At 47.9% G+C, this 18,611-nt stretch overlaps 1 protein-coding gene across 1 annotated transcript in view; it reads right to left on the bottom strand.

Moving 5' to 3' along the window:
* Positions 1 to 18,611, bottom strand: part of CYRIB (CYFIP related Rac1 interactor B) — a 148,533-nt gene that overhangs the window by 110,220 nt on the left and 19,702 nt on the right. The gene's annotated exons all lie outside the window — the stretch shown is intronic.

The following is an 18,611-nucleotide window of genomic DNA, read 5'->3' as shown; positions in this document are numbered from 1 at the left end:
GTTTTCATAAAACCCAAGGTAAACAATATCCCATTCGAACCCATTCACCAGCATCAAGTGTAAAGATCAGAGCAAGGTCTGCAATGTCTAGACACTCATTATTGCCTGCAACAGAAAGAGAACGCTTTTTTCTGGCTTTCATTTTGATTAAATCTTTAGCTGCCTGAGGTGTTTTCTCTTTGCTTGTCATTGGAGACTGAGACTACCGGAAGCCACTTAACCAGCCTCCCGTATTCACAAAAGATTCGGGGGCCCTGCCTAATTGTCGTGGGGGAACGTTATCAGCCGATCACGTCAACCACTCTGGCTGCGTTGCCAGCAATCCTCTCGTTCGCCAGTACAGGTTTCCTTTCTGCTGTCACCTGAATGTGGTTTAAAATTCCCTTTTCAAGAATAATCACAAAACTGCTCAGTGGCCAAAGAAAAGAGCCATTTCATTTAGAACAACATAGGCATACCAAGTTTCCCTGGCGGCTCAGTGTAAAGAACCCGCCTGCCAATGCAGGAGACGCAGGTTCAATCCCTGGGTCGTGAAGATCCCCTAGAGGAGGGCATGGCAACCCACTCCGGTATCCTCACCTGAGAAATCCCATGGACAGAGGAGCCTGGTGGGCTGCAGTCCACTCGGCCGCGAGAGGCAGATGTGACTTACAGATTGAACAACAAAGCACACTCCCAAGTTAAGGCCTCACAGGTAAGCACAAGGTCCACACTCGTGTGTGTGTTGTGTGTTTGCACTTACACACAGACGCCCAGAAGCACGGTGACAGTCCTCTCGGCTCAATTACATAAAGATTTCATTTTCTTTCTTTCTGATTCTTTGACCAGATTTACAAAGCAGAAAATAAGACAAGCTGTTTACTTGGGAACAATTTTTTAAGGTCCTGGGCAAAAGTCCTAGAAATTAGAAAACAGTATACTAGAAATTAGAAAAAAGTATACTAACGTGCTCTCACAAAACTCTTTTTCAAGAACATGAAGATGAGGCTGGTCTTGCCATCACTTGGAGACAACCAGGAAAGAGAGTATGTCTCTCCTAGAAAGAAAGTCATCTCAAAACAAGGGTGACTTTCTCTCACTTCCTCTCTGGGGACAGAGAAAAGCTGGACTATGACTCTAGAAACCGGTCTACCACCATATCACTCTGCACACGCCTGATCTCATCTGATCTCAGAAACTGAGCTGAGTCGGGCCTGGTTAGTACTTGGATGGGAGACTCTAGAAACTGGATCTGATCTTTTCCCCCCTTTAGACTTACAGCATGGGCTCCAGTCCGTTCTTGGTCTTTCAGAGCTGTGTGACTTTGGGTAAGTCACTGAACCTTGCTGAGCTTCTGCAGCTGCTCTGTCAAGGGAGGACACTCATTCACTCAAGACCTATCTGCTGAGCTCCTTCAACGTGCCAAGCATGTGGCCATGGGATTAATTCCAATAATTAAACTGTCCCAGCCACAAAGAGCTCTCATTGATTAGTGGAATAAAGACTTCCCTGGCAGTTCAATGGTTAAGATGCTGTGCTTCCAATGAGTACAGGTGCTGGGCAATCACAGAAAAGGGTATTTAATTAATTCCACAGGGGAGGGAAAGTGCTGGGTATAAGGAAGACTTCCCCCAAGGAGGTGTTATCTAAGCTGCGAACAAAAAGACAAGTTAGAATTTGCCCAACCGAGGGGATCCAAGCAAAACTGGCAGCATATGGGAAGGCCCATAGGCAGGATGGCTGGTTCACAACATCAAGCACAAGAGGCAGGAAGAGAGACATCATGTATGTCGACCTGGACGTGCAAGCAGGTGGACTTGCCAGGGCAATTTGCCTGGACTAGGAGGGTCAAGCATTCACAGAATCCCAGCCACCCCAATCACAAGACCCTTGGACCAAATTCCAGGACCTTGACCTAGGGTTTGGAGACGGAAATGGCAACCCAATCCAGTATTCGTGCCCAGGAAATCCCACGGACACAGGAGCCTGGTGGGCTACAGTCCATGGGATGGCAAAGAATCGGACATTACTGAGCGACTAATAACGTTCAAACATGTTCAGAGTCCCTCCCAGTCCTAAGGGCTGACCCTGTGGTCTTCTGAGACCCCAGATCCTCCTCTTGGCCTGACAGCCCTTGCACCAGCACAGCCACGTCCCTGAGTCCACTCAGGGAAATGCCAAGCCTCCCACGTGGGCCCTGTCCTTCCTCTTTCCTTTCCCTTTGGGAGTGACTCGCCAGTGACTCAAGGAGGGAGCTGTCCCCTACTTGTCATTTGTTTCTTTAAAAAAAAAAAAAAGCACCCAGGACTCACTCACACAGTCATTTGCCCAACCTCCTTCTCCCACCCAGCCCCTGACCTAGCTGAAGAAATGCTGAATTATCTGTGTAGACTGTCGTCTCCAGGACACTTGAAGCTACCTGAGGGCGGACGCTCGTTTTGGTCATTCTGCTGTCCCCCGCCCCTGGCACTGACCCCTGATTCATGCCAAGCCCTCAAAAATGCATGCAGACATGAATGGGTTTAATGTCTCTGCAAAGGAGCACCCACTCAGAGCTGCCCTCAGATAGCAGCTCTGAGACCAGTGTGGAAAACCCAGAGACGTGTCAGCTCAACACCCCTCCCCCAGGGCTCCCTAAGCCACTGCAGACGCTCAGCAAAGCCCCATTGGAAAACTAACACCCCCACCACTTGTGATACCAGTGAAGAAACTCAGGTCCGAAAGGATGATATGACTTGCCCAAGGCCTCTTAGCTAACGCAATATAATGTTTTTAAAAGGGGGACATCAGGGACTTTCCTGGTGGTCCAGTGGATAAGACTCTGAACTCCCAATGCAGGGGGCCTGGGTTCTATCCCTGCTCAGGGAACTAGATCCTGCATGCCACTACTGAAGATCCCATATGCCATAACTAAGACCCAGCACAGCCAATTAAATAATTTTTTTTTTTTTTTAAGTGGGACAACGGTCTTAAACGGAAGGCTATCTAGTTGCCCCTACCAGAAACGTTGCTTATTTTAGGGGAAAATACTTGGCAGGTCTGACTAAGCAACTTCACTTTCACTTTTCACTTTCATGCATTGGAGAAGGAAATGGCAACCCACTCCACTATTCTTGCCTGGAGAATCCCAGGGACGGGGGAGCCTGGTGGGCTGCTATCTATGGGGTCGCACAGAGTCGGACACGACTGAGGTGACTTAGCAGCAGCAGCAGTGGAATCTGCCCTTACCTGACCACCAATTATATCACACTTTCACAACCCCTGGGATTCTCTAGGCAGGACTAAAGCTCCCACTGAAGCATCGACCTATTTTTGAAGATGACTAAAAAAACTTTTTTAGGGTCTGGGTATGTTCTTGGATTATGGATCACTTTTTAATTCTCTATAATGTGATCTCAGGCTATAACAATTTTTAAAGGAAAGCTGAGCTCCTTGAGCACTTTTTAAAAAAATGTTTTGATATTAACTTTACTGTGACAGCAAACATAATTTTTAAGGAGGCCATTTTGACCTATATAACCCTTCCACCAAAAGAATTCCTTATAATTCCTGTGTCCTCTTATTAAAGTTTTTATTCACAGATCGATACTCCGTATCAATGTATGTATTTCATTTAAAGGAACCCAGGTGGCACTAGTGGGAAAGGGTCTGCCTGCCAATGCAGGAGACATAAGAGACGTGGGTTTGATCCTGGATTGGGAAGACCCCCTGGAGGAGGGCATGGCAACCCACTCCACTATTCCTACCTGGAGAATCCCATGGACAGAGGAGACTAGTGGGCTGCAGTCCATGGGGTCACAAGTGACACGACTGAAGCGACTTAACACGCACGCGCCTTTTAGAGTAGAAGTTACTTAAAACAAAAACCAAACGAACAAACTTATTATGCAAGTCACTGGCATGATGTTTCTGAAACCACCACAGAGCAAAACCCAGGTGACAAATGAAGTGCACCTGGAAATTCTGGGTCTGGGACATTGAGGGTAACATTTTCTAGCCTGCTTCATTCAATCATTATTCTGACACTTTCCATATCCCATTTAATATGGGATATTTAAAAGGAAAACAGATGTTTGACTTGTATCCACCTGGCACAGCAAACTCCCAAAGTTTGCAATAGCTGCTTATCGCTGAAGAGTTTAAAGCAATATTTTTGTGCCAATGAAATAACATCTCAAATGGCCTGGCACAGTGGTTCTTACTCCGGCTCAACCAAAATTCACCAGGGCAGGAGGAAAATCTTTAAAAATACCGCTGCTGGGTCCCCAGCCTGCACAATTAAAACAGAACCTCTAAGGATGAAACCTTAGCACTATAGTTTTCCCAAGATCCCTAGGTGACTGTACAGCACAAACAGGACTGCAAACCATGGGCTAGGTTAGCTCATCAGTCGAAGAAAGCCCACGGGAAATCTTATCTGCGAGCGATGAAGGCATTGTAATTAAATAAAACAGCGGATGCAAAAGTACCTGACAGGGCCTGTTACCCAGAAGACACTTAATAAATGTTAATTAAACAAAAAAATAATAATTCAAGTAATTACTCCTTCTCCTCAGTGAATTCACCTTGTAGTTTTATTGGCTTGTTTATCACTTGCTGTTTTCTCTTAGCCTTGATTCATTCTATCCCTATGTTAATAATAATAAAAATATCTATATGTTAACAAAATTATAAACATATACCCCTAATCCTGTTCAATTACAAGAGCTCTGCACTATTTCCAACAACTCTTAATCACTTATTTAATAAAACTTTCCCCTAGAACAGTGGCTAATATGTACTAAATACTCAACAAATGTTATTTATAATAAGTATTGTTATTCAGGATTCATGATAATCTGCATAACTTAAGCTGAAGTTTTATTTATACTATTCAAAGGACTTAGGGAGAATGTAAAAATATTAGCAAGGCAATATTTTTTTAGCTTTCCTTTTTATACTGGAGAATAGCCAATTAACAATGTTGTGACAGTTTCAGGTGGACAGAAAAGGGACTCAGCCATATATATATACACACGTATCCATTCTCTCCCAAACTCCCCTCCCATCCAGGCCACCACGTAACACTGAGCAGAGTTCCTGTGCTATACAATAGGACCTTGTTGCTTATCCATTTTAAATATGGCAGTATATGCATACAGATCCCAAACTCCCCAGGGCAATATTTAACAAACTTAAAAAAAAATTTTTTAAGCACATTCATTCTTTTTATAAATTTGTCAAAAAATATTAAATGTGATCACCGCACAGGTAACTAGCTTATCTTGCACATTCAAGAGGCCCGGGCAAAAGCTACTTGTGAGCACTCAGCAGTTTCCACAGTCACTTGGAAAAGCTAACATTGCAATTAGTTCAAAGTGCTCTCTTAATCCAACTTTTCCCTACCACTGCCTCCCTGAGCCTGTATTAGGAAGGCCATTTTTCTATATGTTCACATTACCCCTCAGTTTTAACTAAGAGAACAAAAATCTGTTTAAAAAAAAAAAACATATATATATTTCTTAATCAAGATGAGAAAGTTTTATTAAGAACATGTCCAAACCTCCTGTTGCCCTGCTTGGATGAATTAAGCCAGTCGGCATCTGTCTCCTGTTGGGCTAAGCAGAGAAGGCATTCAACAGCCAGACTGGAAGATCTATTGCGTTTGGTCCAGGATCACATTGTTAGCAGGAGACCCTTCCATGGTTTACACCTGAGCATGCCAATGTTTGCTTCCTTTCACCTTCTAACTCCAAACATCTGCCACTGCATGTTGCAAATCCGTACACACGCAAAAGTAATCATGATGTGCGCTTTTCTAGATGTACTGTTGTTGTTCAGTCACTAAATCGTGTCTGATCTTTGCAACCCCATGGACTGCAGCATGCTAGGCTGCCCTGTCCTCCACTATCTCCCGGAGTTTGCTCAAATTCATGTCCATTGAGTGGGTGACGCCATCCAACCATCTCCTCCTTTGTTGTCCCCTTCTCCTCCTGCCCTCAACCTTTTCATCATCAGGAACTTTTCCGATGAGTCAGCTCTTGGCATCAGGTGGTCAAAGTATTGGAGCTTCAGCATCATTTATATGCATATTATACATATAATAATTATTATACATATCATAACAAGTGTTACTGGTCTGAATGTTTGTGTCCCCCTTCCGGGCTTCCCTGGTGGCTCAGATGGTAAAGTGTCTGCTGCAATGCGGGAGACCCAGGTTCGATTCCTGGGTCGGAAGATCCCCCGGAGAAGGAAATGGCAATCCACTCCAGCACTCTTGCCTGGAAAATCCCATGGACAGAGGAGCCTGATAGGCTACAGTCCATGGGGTCACAAAGAGTCGGACAGGACTGAGCAACTCTGTCGTGTCCTGTCCAAACTCCCATGTTGGAATCCTAACTCCCCAGTGTGATGGCTTTAGGAGGTCAGGCCTTTGAGAGGTCATGATGGTGGAGCCCTCATGAATGGGATTAGTGCCCTTGTAAGTGAGACCCCTGATAGCTCCCTCACTCATCCCATCACGTGAGCACACGATGAGAAGAGAGCCCTTGCCCAAGCACGCTGGTGCCCAGATCTCAGGTTTTCAGCCTCTGGAACAGTAAGGACTATACGGCTGCTGTTTATAAGTTCCCAGTCTGTAGCATTTTATAATAGTAGCTCTGAGAACCACAACAAAGTCAAAAGTGACCACACAAGCAAGTAATAGCTTGGTTTGCTCAATAAGAATATCATGATTGACTATCACATGCCAGACAACTCCAGAGGCACAGGGAGATGGAGATGAGGACAGAGTTCCCATCTTCAAGGATCTCAGGCTCCAAGGACAGTGTGTGAATTGGCTACTGTGACACAATGTGACTCTGACCAGGGGTGACAAGGAAATACAAAGGATAGGGTCACAGGGGCAACCCTAAATGTTTAGAATCAGAAATTAGAAAATGAAAATAAATAAGCACATGGGAGGTAAATGGTTGTGGATAACAATGTTAAGATAACTACTGCAGCTTTCATCAATTGCACTGCCCTCTCAGCTCCCATCACCTAATCTTGACAATCATATGCCACTTTGGGGACCTCCCTGGTGGTCCAGTGGCTAAGACTCCATGCTTCTAAAGCACGGGGGTGCGTGTTTGACCCCTAGTCAGGGAACTAGATTCCATATGCCACAGCTAAAGATCCTGTGTGCTGCAGCTAAGACCCAGCACAGCTAAATAAATAAACAAATATTAAACATAGGTATATATCTATCCTGTGATAAACCCTAATAGAAAAAGAATATATATATATATGTATAAAGAATATATATAATCACTTTGCTGTACAGCAGAAATTAACACAACATTGTAAACCAACTATACTTCAATTAAAAAAATAAATTAAAAAGGAGGTGAAGGAGGAAGAGAAGACTTCCTGGAGACTAAACAGCCAGACTCAGTACCATCTCAGCAAAACCGCAACCCTGTGGGTCAGCCCTAATCCTACCTTTTTCAAACTGTGCCACCGTTAAAGACATATCACAATTTACTTGAAAGCAGGACATGGGTGAAGGTAGAGAATGTTATTGGGGGTGTCTGGTCTAAATGCCTGGTTTTATAGACGGGAGAATCTGACATGCGGAAGGAAAGGAACTTGCCTGCAGTGAAGACAGCAGGATCACAGCGGAGTCAGAACCAGCTCCCAAGATTTCCGACTCCTAACTACCCAGGGCTGACTACTGAGCTTCCACCCACTTCCAAACTCCTTCACCTGATTAACGAACTGCATCCAGGTGTCCGCTCTCGGCTCAGGCGCATGCCCTTTAGGGAAAGGCTTCTGGGGACATCCTACCTGGTACTCCCCTTTCTCAGAGCACTCCTCCCAGATTATGCTGCCACTTCATCAGCTAGCTTCCCCCCACCCTTGACCTTGGAGCAACTCTTTGTTCACGTCTTGTGTCCTGGACCTGAGCACAAGCAGGAGGTCTACATGGACACAGTGCAGTGAACAAAGTGACCGATGTCTCAGGTTCTTGGGAATTTCCCAGCATTAACCAAGCAAGTCCCAAGTCCCTGAAAATCCCTCGGCAAACCAGGACAGCTGGTCGCTCTATTAGTGGACACCAACAAAGTGACGTGGGGCTTTCCCAGGTGGCGCTAGAGGTAAAGAGCCTGCCTGCCAATGGAGGAAACGAATGTTTGATCCTTGGGTTGGGAAGATCCCCTGGAGGAGGGCATGGCAATCCACTCTAGTATTCTTGCCTGGAGAATCCCACAGACAAAGGAGCCTGGTGGGCTACAGTCCACAGGGTCGCAAAGGGCTGGATACAGGTGAAGCGACTTAGCATGCATGCAACAAAGTGAGACGGCTGGCTCACCATGTCCCCGCCTCTATCCGTCCTCAGCCACTGTGCAAGCCGGGCCCAGAGCCATGTCTCTGCCATGTGGTCACTCTAGCTCAGCACTGATAGAACTTTCTGCACTGCTGGAGATGTTCCTTATCTACACTGTCCAATACAGGAGTACCAGACCCAGGTGACTATGGAGCAGCTGAACTCTGGCTGGTGCAACCGAGTTTTTAATTCTATTTAATTTTTATTAATTTCTATTTAAATAGCCCCGTGTGGCTAGTAGCCACCATATAGAACAGTTTGTCTTTGGTTTTACATAATTGGAACTACGGTCCACCTCTGTGCACGGAATGAGCTTTAGAGTCAGAATGACCATGGTTCGAATCCTGACTCAGTCAGGTGCAAATGTGTCACAACTCCATGGGGAAGCTTGTTTCTCCCTCTGTGATCCTGACAAGTTGACTACGAGACAGTGTTCAGAAAGTGGTTGGTTCCTGGGAGAACTTATGCAAAAGGATTTCTCTGGAAGCCAATGAACCATGTTAAATGTAAAAAATGTAAAATACTATGTAAAAATGCTAGAAAAATATGACTCTGAACCCAAAAGAGTGCAAGGGCATCAACTCAACCAGACTTCCAGCATCCCTGGCAGGTTCAAATTCAGATTCCAAACTGCCGGGTTTAGAATTCAACTGTGCTGATTGACAGATTCACAGATTCAACTGTGCTGCTTGACTGGTCCCAGACCTGTGACTGATTGTCACTGAGTCCCACTGGGGCAGCGGGCACTGGGTCCTGGGAGATGCTGAGCCTCAGGCCATCTGAGGATGACCCTACATGGTCCAGGGGGCAAGGATCCAGGCCCTGCCCATAGCAGTGAGAAGGCAGCGCCCGGAGGAAGCCCCGGTGCCCCACAGGGCTCAGGCACACCCGGGCCGGCCACTTAGTGCCCAGGGGCACAGGACACACGGGGCGCAGCCCGTATGCAGCACATGTAAGGAGAACACCACCCCCATTGCCTCACCCAAGGGCCAGGACACAGTCATGAGCTGGCAACCAGGAGCAGCTGCGAAGCCCTGGAGGTATCTGGTGTCTGGAACCTGTCCCTGGCCCTAATGAATCCACCCCCTCGGCAGGAACAGGCCGCAGGTCCCCGGAGGAGCAGGCTGTGGATCACAATCACCTGGGGAGCTTTTTAGCAACACTGTTCCTTAGATTGGGCACCGGTGTTTGCAGAAAGCTCCCAGATGACTGTGAGTCCCAGTGGCATGGCTGGGACTCGGTGTCTGTCATCTGAGGGCTTGGGAAGGTGGTTCTCATGAGGACTATCTAGGCAGTGCTAGGGGCCTTCCCAGGTGGTTCGGTGGTAAAGAATCTGCCTGCTAAGCAGTAGACATGGGTTCGATCCCTGGGTCGGCAAGATCCCTTGGAGAAGGAAATGGCAACCCACTCCAGTATTCTTGTTTGGAGGAGCCCACGGACAGAGGAGCCTGGTGGGCTACAGACCATGGGGTTGCAAAGAGTTGGACATGACTGAGCACACATGAGCACGAGGCAGAACTAGGGCTGGGGAGAGAAGTCCCCTTGTTAACAAGTCCCTCCCTCTGGCTGCAGGGACAATAGTCAGATGGTCGGGGGACCCTGACACCACAGCTAGGCCACAAGTTGCTCGCCTCCCTCCTGCCCCAGCTGGCAGAGACCCTTCCGGCTCACCAGGCCTGAGCTGTCCCGTGTCTCATGTGCGGCCTCGGTGAGGAGGGTCCTCCTTCCCCACTATCCCCAAGCACCCCAAGCAGAGGCCCTAATCTGTACACCTCTCCGTCCTGGTGTCCCATGGCTGCACCCAGCACTGAGGAAGCCCACGACAGATGCTATTATTGTGGTTGTTACTCTCATTTCACTGAAAAGGAAACCAGAAGCTAGAGACAGTATGACTCACCCAAGGCCCCATGGTGCTGGGGCAGGGCTGGGACAGGAACTCTGGGTGCCTGGGTTCATTCCCTCTCCGATGCCCCAGGTTGGGGCTCACTGCCTCTGTGTCCACCCTCACCCACACTTTTTCTCCTCCCTCTTACAAGTCAGTATGCAGTCTCTGACCACCAGAATAAATGCTTATTAGAAGCCTCAGGCTCTGATTTATAGGATGCCACTTATCCTCAAAGGTTTCCCTGGTGGCTCAGCGGCAAAGAATCCGCCTGCCAAGGCAGCAGATGTGGGTTCTCCTGGGTCGAGAAGATTCCCCTGGAGAAGGAAATGGCAACCCACTCCAGAATTCTTGCCTGCAGAATCCACAGACAGAGGAGCCTGGGGGGCTACAGGCCATGGCGTCGCAGAGAGTCGGACATGACTTAGCTGCTAAACAACAAATTATCCCCCAAACAGTCCATGGAGTCTATGAACACCCCTTGGGCAGTACACAGGGTACTGGTTTTTAGCACAGCCTTGGAGCCTGACATACTCAAATTGCCACTGAGTAGCTGGGTGATCCTGGACATATTTCTTAACCTCTAGGGGCTTGGCTTCTTCAGCTGTAAACAGGGATGATGGTATTTACCACTCAGGTTTGTGGAGAGGCTTACTGAGATCAGTCAAAGGGATAAGATGGGCTCTATGGCCGGCCAGCAGGAAGTACCAACAGCTGGTAGCTATTATTCAGGTGGCAGGCACTACCCTTCTTATCATCTGCTCCACGCTCCATTTCAGACCCACAGAAGCCTCCAAACTATGCACCCTCTCATGTCCCTTCTCTTCGCACAGGCCACCCTGGGCCGGCGGACCCAGCCCACTGCCCCGGGCCTGGCCTGTCCTCTTGGGAGCACCACCCTGGAGGACCAAGTGGCTGGATTCATCACGTCATCCCCACCCCATCCTCCCCGAGTCACCCGGAAAAAAAATAAACGAGAAGTAACTCTTTCTATTCCTCATTCCAGACTTCCTGAATTTAAATCAAATATTTGCACGCTCTCCAAAGCCTATAAACCTGAATTGCTCACAGGAAAAAAAAAGAAAACTTAGGTGCAAAGAGAGTAAGTGCGGGTGGTCGTGGCCTCAACGAACCTCACAGGAAAGGGCATTTGATCTGAATAACCACACAGCCCAGCTGAGGGAGCGGGGTGAGCAGGAGAAAGCTGCCATTTACAGGGCCATCTTCCTGGCCTCTCTCGGGCGACCTGCACAAAAATCAATGGTGCATTCCCTCTGTGGGCGGTCCATGGAAGCCCTGGGGTGGGGAGTGGGAGTGGGGCAGGGGGCGTTGAGTGTGAGGAGGGCTGGGGGAGGCGGGCAAGTGAGCACCAGCTCCCCAGAGCCACCCCGAGAGCACTTACACAGGAAGTGTTGGGCTGCTTCACACCAGCATGGCTGCCCAGTTAAAATCCCGAAGGATTGACACAGGCTGGGAAAGAGGTGCTGTCCAGAGCCCCTCTCCCTGGCTGCCACACCCACCACCCAGAGCCCCCAGATGGGCCTCAGCTAGGAAAAGATGAATGTCAAGCACTGTGGAAACTTCCAGAAAGGACACTGGTGGCTGCCCAATGTTAAACATTCTGAGCATCAACCCTGGGCACAGTTCAGAGGCATGAAGAATTCAAATGACACTCTGAGGGATTCAGAAGAACAAGCCTTCAATACACGTTTGCTGGAGGAAGAGAAGGAAAGACTGACTCACGGGCAGCGGCACCTGGGACAGGCCACGGACCCACAGCGCCTCCCTCCCTCTGGGCCACTCACTCCATACAAGCCCAGGCACCAGAGCCTCAGAAGCCTCCCTGGTCAAACGAAAGGAAAGTCTGCCCTGACCTCCCACCCTAACCTACCCTAACCCTCACCAGGCAAAGGGAACTTTGGGGCTCCTCCCTGCCCAGCCTCCAGCCCCTCTGGGATGGCATCACTGTCCTCAGGGGTACCCCATGACCCTCCTACCATGTGCCCGATGGGCTGGCGTGTCACCCACACCACCCATGCTGGCGTGTCAAAGCATGGAGTCTTCCAGAACCAATGCTGCTTCAAGAACAAGCATGTGACCAAAACTGGCCAGTAAGAGTCCTCTCAAGGCTCAAGAATGGTCATGTGACCCTAACTGGCCAATAAGGATGTTCTCGAGCACTTTGACTGAAGTCACCAGGAAAGGGTATCCTTCTCCCATCACACAGGGCTATTCACATGAAAGGTTGAAAGCCTGACTTCATCTCACAGGGAGAGACCCCCCGAGAAACAAGGTGCAAGGAAGGCAAGGCAAAGAAACAGTGGGAGACAAAACCTGGCCAGCGTGATCTGGGCCCGTATCAGCCACCCGACTGTTTCACAATAAATGATCTTTTTCAAAACTAGGCCAGCTTGAGTTTGGTTTCTGTCACTTGGAACCCAGAGCATGGTCTGATACATTTCTCAGTGGGTGCACAAGAAGATGCTGGTTGCTACCAGACCCCGCTTCCTGCCCTGGCTGCCAGTTCATGCGACTCGGTGGCTTACTGATGGCATCTGGGAGGTTGGCTCTGGGCCCCACACCCTCTACTTCACGCAAAGAGGGCATCTCTCTCCCACTGAACCCCCAGACTCTGGTCTCTTGCTCTCCATCTCACAAGCTATCAACACCACCGGTTACCTGTTCTAATACATGGATCTTTCAGTGGCCCTATATGGCTTGAAGATCACGATGCAAGTCCCTCTAATGCATAAAGGGTTATGCTCATAAAGCTGCCATCCCAGGATGTGATGACATGAGTTCTCCAAACGAATCCTCCAGCCCAACCACGTACACCTATGCCGAGATCGCTCTCAACTCCAGGTTCCCAACCCCAAGACAGGAAGTGTCTCCAACCCATGCCAGCTGATTCCAAAAGCTCTTGCAGTACAAGGGTGACCCCTCATGTTCTGTAACCCACATCCTGCCCACTGAGGTCAAAGCCCCCACTCTTCACAGGGGTGAAGGCAATGTTGAAAGAACCTCATCAACACAGCCTCGTCCCCACAGAACAACTAACAGGACTCTCTCAAGAGCTTTCTAACACCCATCAAAGCCATAAAGTGGCTCTGAGTCAAGCCTTTGTCATGTAAATTAAAACTCCCCACCACCTCCCCAAATTTTTGTTGAAAAATCAGCCAGCTGTGTACATTTCATCCAAAGTCACCGGAAAAAAAAATCTACAGATAAAGCTTCTCTTGGCATGGAACACAAACTGACAGCATTTATAATTACAGAGAGTTCACTGCAAGAAAGATTTCAGAGGACATCCAGTGCAATCTTCCCATTTTACAGAAGTGGAAACTGAGATTCCAAGAAGTGAAATGACAACCCAGGGTCACACAGACAGGAAGCAGAGGGGCCAGGACAAAACACCAGGTCCTCTGCTTTTTTTCCCCTCCAACAGTTTATAAATAATAACCTTACCTCCATGTACTCTGTTACAATACTAATTCATATACACTCACTTAAAACTGTGATCCATGGAGAAGTGCTGTATGTTTTGATATTTTCTGCTCTTTGCATCACATCTCGCTGAGTGTCTCAAAACGGGGTCTCTGTTTCCTGGCAGAGGGGCTGGAGCCCTCCAGGCCTGAGACTTGGTGTGGTTTCTCACCCTCTCCGCTGCCCGTAAACAACGCCAACAGGGTCAACACAGAGAGTAACAGCTGCTGGTTGTGCAATAAGAGGCCACCTCTACTTCCTAATGTGGCCTGGGTGAGGAGGTAGGGGGTGCGCTTTGTAAAAGTGTCTCCCCTCCCCTGGACCCAGCAAATTTGCCTGAGGACATGTTCATCACTCAGTGTGGTTTGTTTTGTTCTCCGTACATCCCATGCATCTCTAAAGAAAACTCCTCTTGTGGGGTAACAAAGATTTCAGAAACAGCCTGGGGCTTGAATTTCTGGCAGCTCGTTTCACTCACTGTGTGACCTTAGGCAGGTCACTTCACCTCTCTGAGCCTCAGTCGCCTCGTCTTCAAAAAATGGCAGAAACATCATGCACAGAACAGAGTTGGAATCCCTTGAGCTCTACTCGAGGCCGTGGCTACTCGGCAGACCCAGGTCATCACCCTGAATTCCCAGAGCCTTTCTCCTCCTGCTGCCCATCAACTGCTCAGCACACAGGCCACGATCATCCTCTAACTCAGCCCCGCCAATGCCACAGCATCCGCACCTGCCTCTCGTGCAGGGTCAGGCCCTAGTGTCTGCCTTCCTGCCTGGGGACTAACCACTGCTTGGTCCGAAACCCCCCAAGGTCCTGCTGGCTCCAGGGCCCAAACTCGACAACCTGGTCACCCCAAACTGGCCAAGACGCCCCACTGTCAAGTTTCTCCTCAAAGGCCTGAAAACCTCTCCCAGTCGCCATAAAATTACTCAATTTTTCCCTTGTGGGATCAGATGGAATTTAAAGTAAGTCACTGAAGTCTATACAGCCCTTCCCGCACAGAATATGGAATGCCTGCGAGATTTCCTCCCCATCTCTGCCCCCAAATCAAGCCAGTGTTCTATTCACTGCTGTCACTGAGGAAGCGGGAGGGGTCCACCTGCCCAGCAAGCCCAGACAGAACAATCAGGCTTTCCATCTGGCTCTCATCAATCCGTCCTGCTGTCCCCCACGACAGGGTCAGGGCCTCTCACCCCCCAACTCCCTCCGGGCAGACATCTATCTATAGACGGAACCCTGTGTCTGCCCCCAGTTCCATCCACCGAGTCTGGGGAGTCTAGACAGGTTCCGATGGGGGGAAACAGAACTTCCAAGCAGAAGTTGGAACAGAGTTGGTGGGGAGAGGGGGGGCAAGTATGTGCTAATGTGTGGCCAATCTGCTTGGGGTAAAAAAGAAAGGCGTGGATCCACCTGCCAGTGCAGGGGACGCAGGTTCGATCCCTGGTCTGGGAATATCACACATGCTGCAGGGCAACTAAGCCCATGTGCCCCCACCATTTGAGCCCATGCTCTAGAGCCCGGGAGCCACAACTACTGAAGCCCACGCGCCCTAGAGCCAGTGCTCCGCAACAAGAGAAGTCACTGAGATGAGAAGCCCGTGCGTGGCAACAGAGCAGCCCCCTCTTGCCACAATTAGAGAAAGTCCGTGTGCAGCAATGAAAACCCAGCACAGCCAAAAATAAACAAACAAAAAAGAAAGGGACCTGCAGCAACCTGGATGGACCTAGCGATTATCATACTAAGTGAAAGAGGCCAGAGAAACACAAATATCACATGATATTGCTTATATATGGACTCTAAAACAGTCGGACACGACTGAAGCGACTTAGCAGCAGCAGCAGCAGCAAACAGTGATACAGAAATAGACCCACACACACAGAAAACAAACTTATGGTTACCAAAGGGGAAAGCAGGGGAGGAATAAATTAGGTGTTTGAGATTAACATACATACACTGCTATATACAAAATAGATAACCAACAAAGACCTACTATATAGCACAGGGAACTGGATTCAATATTTTGTAATAACCTATAAGGAGAAAGAATCTGAAAACAAATACATATAACTGAACCACTGCTGTATCCTTGAAACTAACAACACTGTAAATCAACTATAATTCAATGTAAAAAATAATAATGATAAAAGAAGAAGAAAGGATATCGAGTTAACCCTTCAATTCACTCAGTGAATTTTCTGCCTGAACTTTCTGCCTCATTGTTTATATTAAAATATAAATATCATCAGGTCTCATCCAATGCCAAATCCCCAAATTTTTACAAATGCCCAAAACAAACCTGGTGATACAAGAATGTAGGATGGATCAAGGATCAGGAATCAGAACCACAACAGACTATTAATAATAATTTCTTGAGTAGTGGGGCTTATACTGAGAGTGGGTGGAGGACAGTCATCATGAACTGTTGGTGGGAATGAAAAATAGTGAAATCCCTTTGGAAACCTGTCAGCTTCTCAAAAAGTTAAATATAAAAATCCACACAACCCACCAAATTCCACTCCTAGGCATCTACCCAGGAGAAATGAAAACCCACATTCACAAAGGCTAGCACACGAATGTTCATAGCAGCATTAATCCTAACAGCCCCAAACTGAAAGCAACACACATGTTCATCAGCTGGTGAGTGGAGAAACGATGTGATGTACTGCACAACAGCATATTTTTCTACAATCAAGAGGACCGAAGTACTAGCATCAACAATGTGGATGAACCTCAAAAACTTTATACCCAGTAAAAGAAGCCAGACACAAGACATCATATCTTCCATTTACACCTGCTGTTGTTGTTCACTCACTAAATCATGTCTGACTCTTTGCAACCCCATGGACTGCAGCACGCCAGGCTTTCCTGTCCTTCACTATCTCTTGGAGCTTGCTCAAATTCATGTCCATTGAGTTGGTGGTGCTATCTAACCATCTCATCCTCTGCAGCTCCCTTCTTCTTTTGCCTTCAATCTTTCCCAGCATCAGGGCCTTTTCCAATGAGTCAGATCTTCCACTTACATAAAGTGTCCCAAAGGCAAGTTTATAGACATTTATACAGAAGTACAGGTACAAAATCCACCCGCAATGCAGGAGATCCCAGTTCGATTCCTGGATTGGGAAGATCTGCTGGAGAAGGGATAGGCTACCCACTCCAGTATTCTTGGGTTTCCCTGGTGGCTCAGATGGTAAAGAATCTGCCTGCAATGTGGGAGACCTGGGTTCGATCCCTGAGTTGGGAAGATCCCCTGGAGAAGGGTACGGCTACCCACTCCAGTATTGTGGCTTGGAGAATTCCATGGACTATACAGTCCATGGGGTCGCAAAGAGTTGGACACAACTGAGTGACTTCCACAGGTACAAAAGTAGATTATTAGTTACCTGGGGTTGAGGACAAAGATTATTTGCAAAGGGACATGAAGGATCTTATCAGGGTGATGAAAGTGTTCTAAAAACTATATTATGGCCATGGCTGCACCTTTCAGTAAAATAACTAAAAAACTCACTGAAATGGGTAGACTTTAGATACATAAAATATACCACGCATTGGTTTCCTATGGCTGCTCTAACAAATTACCACAGATGTAGTAGCTTAAAATACAGACGTACTGTCTTATAATTCTGGAGACCAGAAATCCAGAATGGGCTTCGCCTGGCTGAAATCAGAACCAGGCTTTCTCCAGAAGTTCCAGGGGATGGTTTGTTCTCCCTTTCCTGGTGGCTGCGGGTACCCTGTGATTTGTAGCTTCAAACTGGCTTCAAAGCCAGCAGTGTCAGCATCTTCAAATTTCTGATTCTGACCCTCTGTTTCCATCATCAAACCTCCTTCTCCGACCCTCACCCTCCATTTTCCTCTAATAAGTCCCACCTGGATAATCTGGAAAGAGCTTCCCATCTCAAGATCCTTAGTCCCATCAGCAAAGTCCCTTTGTAAGGTAAGTATTCACAGGTCCTGGAGATTAGGACCTGGACATCTCTGGGAGGACAAGATTCTGTCTAACACACACCTCAGTAGAGCTGTCACGAAAACAAATAAAAATAGCCCATGCAGGATGTGGCCAGCACGTAGGGCTCATACAGCATGTAGGGCTCGTACAGGTGACCTTCCTAGAAACCCCACTGCTGAAGAAGCCCTCAAGAGCCCTGTCCTAGGGCAGCTCATAGGAACTGAAAGGGTCCTCACTTTGGCCTCAAATCTAAGAGGGAACGGGACAAGAGAACAATAAAGCCTAGCGAGAAGACCCGGATCATCGGTCAAGTTCTAGATGAACGAGAGGATGAAGAGGGGAGAGTGGCATAAACGCCTGTAGTTTCCACTGAGTTGACCCCCGCCCTGGTCCTCCCCACTCACTGTTGATTCTAAAGAAAAAGTTTCATGTCTGCACAAATGTGAGCGTTTTGGTGTTCTGAAATTTCCATCTCACTGATTATTTTAAGAGAACCTAAATTAAGTTAGTCCCCAGACAATCTCTGATATTGACAAGCATTTAAATCAATACATACGGAGCCATCGGAGTTGCACCCTCAGCAAATACCTGGACCAGACTGTCCTTATCAAGGTAACAGAAGGCAGCGACCAGCATGGACCCTGTGGAAGCACGTGGCAGCCTGATGCCTTCTCTCCCTTCACGCCTTACAGTGGTCACCTCTCTGCCTAGTCTTCATCAAGGTTATGGCCCTTCCCAGCATTTGAAAATGGCTTTTTCTTCCCTGTTTCTTCTACTAGGTTGTGTGCTGCCGTGTGGCTAACACAGTGTGGGCGCACGCGCACACACACACACACATGAATGAAAAAACAGGCAAAGAATAAGACATGTTTAAAGAAACAACAGGCTCAAGAGCTGAAATGAAAACTCCAAAGGATAAACATTTCCTCTCTTTGGTTCTGCACCCCTATGCCCTAGCACAGTGCCTCCTGGCA

Source organism: Bos javanicus, chromosome 14 (assembly GCF_032452875.1).
Source record: "Bos javanicus breed banteng chromosome 14, ARS-OSU_banteng_1.0, whole genome shotgun sequence".
Classification (NCBI taxonomy): Eukaryota; Metazoa; Chordata; class Mammalia; order Artiodactyla; family Bovidae; genus Bos; species Bos javanicus.
The sequence above is the reverse complement of the archived record's forward strand: the minus strand, read 5'-3'. Positions and strand labels throughout refer to the sequence as shown.